This window comes from Silene latifolia, chromosome 7 (assembly GCF_048544455.1).
Source record: "Silene latifolia isolate original U9 population chromosome 7, ASM4854445v1, whole genome shotgun sequence".
NCBI lineage: Eukaryota > Viridiplantae > Streptophyta > Magnoliopsida > Caryophyllales > Caryophyllaceae > Silene > Silene latifolia.
In genome coordinates, this window is record NC_133532.1 from 110,085,005 (window position 1) to 110,089,672 (window position 4,668).

Genomic DNA, 4,668 nt, shown 5'->3' on the forward strand with positions numbered 1-4,668 from the left:
TAGCGAATGGTTTTTAGTGCAACAATTTTGGAATGGTTTATATGAAGATTCAAGGAACATTCTCAATATGGGATCAAATGGAATGTTCACCGAAGTTGATGACAATCAAACATGGAACAAGATTGAGGAAATGGCGGTCCATAATTCACAATATAGTAGACCTCGCAAGGCTACTAGAGGAGGAAAGTATGAAGTGGATTCCGTTACTCAATTGGGTGCTCAACTTAGTGCTCACATTGACACAATCAACTTGAAGTTTGAACAAGCTATTGCTAGACTTGAGGAAAACTCAAAAACATCAAAGCACCATGTCAATGCCATGACGGAATCCTCATCAATCCCAAGCGGGATATGTGAGAATTGTGGAACCTTGGGTCATGACTCAAGTGAATGTAGGGGAACAACCGAACAAGTCAATGCTTTCCAAGCTTACAAAAGTGGTACCCCTTATTCAAATTTTTACAATGAAAACACCAAGTTCCATCCAAATCTCTCATACAAAAGCCAAAATGTTCAAAACCCTCAAACAACATACACTCCACCACCCATGAGAAATCAAAATCAAAGACCCTTTTACAATCAAAACCAAGGCTACCAAAATCAAAATCCATACAATCACCAAAATGACCAAGGTTTTGATGTCCAAAAAGCGGTCCTCCAAATGCAAAAGAATCAACAAGAATTTTTCACTCAAATGCAAAAAGATAGCCAAGCAAAAGACACCACCATCAACAACATTCTAGCTCACACCAAGATGTTGGAAACACAATTGACCCAACTAGCATCTTCAAGCTCACAAAGACAAAAGGGGCAATTACCACCTCAAGGTAATCCCCCTAGACATGAAACGGTTAGTGCCATTCACTTGAGAAGTGGTACAAGATATGAAGCACCGAAGGAGCAAGTTGAGAATGAAGTTGTGAGAGCTAGTGAGAATGAAGTTGTGGTGCAAGGTCCCAAAGAAGGGGAATCATCAAGAGAAGAAAGTTCAAAGAAAAATGAAGACAAAACCAAAGAGAAGGAGCCCATTGTGATTAGACTTCCTTTTCCAAGTCGTCAAGCCAAACCCAAATTTGATGATCAACTTGGAAAGTTCATGGAGATTGTGAAGAACTTAGAAGTCTCCATTCCTTTCACGGAATTAATCAATCACGTTCCGGCCTATGCAAAGTACATGAAAGATATCCTCACAAAGAAGAAGTCGATCCGGAAACTTGAGACTATCGCCTTCACTAAGGTGAGTAGTGGAATACTTCAAGGGAGTTCACCTCCAAAGTTAAAGGATCCGGGAAGCTTCTCAATACCGTGTACCATTGGCGACACGACGATCAACAAAGCCTTATGTGATCTAGGGGCTAGTGTGAGTGTCATGCCGTACTCGGTAAGTAAAAGGTTGGGAATGGGAGAGCTTAAATGCACCAATATCACTCTTCAAATGGCCGATAGATCGACGAAGACACCATTAGGGATATGGAAAGATGTCCCCGTGCGAATTGGGAAGTTTTTCATCCCGGTGGACTTTGTCATTGTTGATATGGAGGAAGATTCCAACATTCCAATCATCTTAGGAAGACCTTTCCTACACACCGCGGGCGCGGTAATTGATGTGAAACATGGAGAGCTCACTCTAGAAGTGGGAGATGAAAGCATAACTTTTAATCTTGACAAGACCATGAGAGCTCCTCGTTTGCATGAGCCATGTTTCATGATTGACCATTATAGCCGAAAAGATGAAAGGAAGAAATCGGAACTCCAATGGAGGAAGAAAGTTGAAGATGCTCCATTCAAAGAGCAAGTGAATTGTGACAAGGAGAGCTTGCAAAGCTCATCAAAATCAACCAAGGAAGAAGATGATGGCCTCATTAGCCAAGAGAAGAAATTGGGAGAGTTGTCTCCATCTAAGCAAGAGATTTTCAATGATCAACTCAATGAAGTTTGTGGTCTTTGGGACGACGAATTTGAAGGGATCTTTAATCCCTACATTGGGCATGCCATCGATCATGATCAACAACAAGGGCCACGGTCTATTGAGGACCTCTACCACAACAATGAACAAGCTTTTGATTACTTTTTCAAGGTGTTAAGCAACATCAACAACACTGATGCGACCATAATTGGCGCATATTTAGCCCCCGAATTACCATTGTTTCTATGCTTTTTAGTGCTTATTTGGGTCATTTCTTATCTTTAGTTCTTTGTTTTGCATATTCTTTGAGATTTTGATCCCTTGGTAGGAAAGGAGTAAGAATCTTGCATTTTCATGGCAAAACAAGGCTAAATGGATCGTATTCAATGACCAAGCATCAAGGAGAGACAAGACTAGAAGGCCTTTGTACATAGCTAAGTAGAAGATCAATGTTGAGAAAGGATCCTTGAGTCCCCAAGGAAATCCCCAAGGATTCTATGAAGAAAAGGGAAGAAAAGAAGAAGGAATGACGCTGTAAAAGAATCCGAACGGATCATCCATGATCCGTCCGTCCGCCCACTCAATCCGAGCGTCCTTACCAGATCCGCTCGGATCCCCAGGCCCAATCCGAGCGTCTTCTGCCTTGATCCGCTCGGATCGTCCATGCCTCATCCGTCCGTCCCGACTCCGATCCGCTCGGATCATAGACAAAGACCGTTTTGTTCTTCAAGTCACGAAATGGAGAAGCCCTTCTCTCGGACAATCCGGAGGCTCCTTGCTCAACTTAAAAAGTGTAATTACTAGTTTAGCCCTTAGTTAACCCTAATGCATCCTCCCTAATTTTCACTATAAATACCCCATTAGTCTAATTAGAGGAGCATGTTCTTCTAATCAATAATTAGAGTAGTTAATATCAATCAAATCTCTCTTCAATATTGTAATCAAATATTAATCAAGTTTTAATCCAAGTTTTAGTTCCTTAATCTCTCTCTTGTTCTTACTTTATTTTGGGTAATTGAAGATCATTTGGGTTATTATTGGGAGATTGACAACCTCTCAATCTAGGATTCAAGTACTTCTATTATTCTTGCTTTATTATTGGAATCATTAGTAGGTATAATCTCTTAACCCCTTTTTAATTATTGCTAATTACTTTCATTTATTCATCATGTTTCATTATGTTAGTATGATTGACAACCTTTCTAGCATGATTAATATGATAATGAGTGAGTAGTCTCTTAGCTAGGGTTTAATGGGTGATTAAGGGAAACCAACATGGGGATGATTCATGCTTAAATCAATATGCTTTCATATCTTATTTGCTTGCTTGTTTTGATCTTAATACATGCACATGTTATGTTTGATGAAATGCTAAGCCTATGAATCCTTGCATTTATTATCATCTACTATCCTTTCAACTTGACTTGTAAGACATAACCCAACTCGAGTCTTGTTAGACCATGCATGTGTTAAGTAGGGAAGATTAAGTCGACTTGTAGGTGTTGTACAATCCAAGAGATTCGGCTCCGGGACCCAAACTTTCCTAGGATTGTAAGATATAACCCAACTCGATCCATCACAACAATAATTGCTTGCTTATAATTTGAGAACATGTTTGTATGATCATATCCCATGAATCCCCTATGAACCCATGACACCCTAGTGCTTTTAATCAATTGTTTACACCCTTATTCTATTTACCTTGTTAGTTTATTTTCATTGCTATTTTAGTTAGTAACCTTCTACATCAACCCAACTTGTGACACCCCTAGACACCGCTAGTAGCAATAGAAATCTTCGTTTTCAATACCCGTCCCTTGGGATCCGACCTTTACTTGCCTCTTTACTAATTTGTAGAGTTGTTTGTGAAGTATAAATTGTGTTTTGTATCGACCATTGACCAACGACCACAATTGCTTAATTTGTGAACTAAATGGCTCCGATCAAAAATGGCGCCGTTGCCGGGGACGGTGTTTAATTGATTTAAGATTTCTTTTGTCATTTTTAGTTGTGTCTTTTTCACCTTGGGGAAGTAAAACTCCTCAAGGTTTGTTCTAATTGTTTTCTAGTTGTTTGATATTTTGCATGTCTAGAAGGTTACAAAGAGATTTGTTACCTTTTGACCGTGAAATCGAAAGAACCTTGACGAATAATAGGAGACTTGTTAGGAGGAATTTGGGAGGTGTTGGTGAAGTTGTCCAACCCACAAGTGAGTTTGTCAATCCTTTCGCAATAGAAGGAGAAGAGAACCCATTAAACAATACCACACAAAATCCACCTACAATGCCTAAATTCTCGTCACACTCTATACCCACCGAGGAGGATTTACCAAACGGTACTCCTACCCCACAACATCTTACCGGAAACTTTATTGCCAAGTCCGCCTTCATCCAACTAGTTGAGAGGAGCCAATTCGGGGGCATGCCAAGTGAGGACCCTCATTCTCATATGGAAACATTTTGTGATTATTGTGAAGCTATCTCTCAAACGGGCGTGACTCAAGACCAAATTAGATGGGTCTTATTTCCTTTTTCGTTAATCGGCACCGCAAAGCAATGGTTGAAGGGCCTTGATAAGGCCACTCTTGGAATAGATTCTTGGAAGAAGTTAGCTCTCGCTTTCTACAAAAAATTCTACCCACCGGAAAAGACTAATATGCTAAGAGCTCAAATTACGGGTTTTAAGCAAAGGGATGAAGAATCTTTGTATGAAGCTTGGGAGCGGTTCAAAGGTATTTGTCGCTCATGTCCTCACCATGGACT

General features: G+C 40.1%; 1 non-coding gene across 1 annotated transcript; it reads right to left on the bottom strand.

Moving 5' to 3' along the window:
* Window positions 1-4,561: 4,561 nt before the first annotated feature.
* On the bottom strand, window positions 4,562-4,668 carry LOC141593536 (small nucleolar RNA R71). Its single transcript, XR_012521613.1, has one exon. It is a non-coding gene; the product is annotated as a small nucleolar RNA R71 (small nucleolar RNA).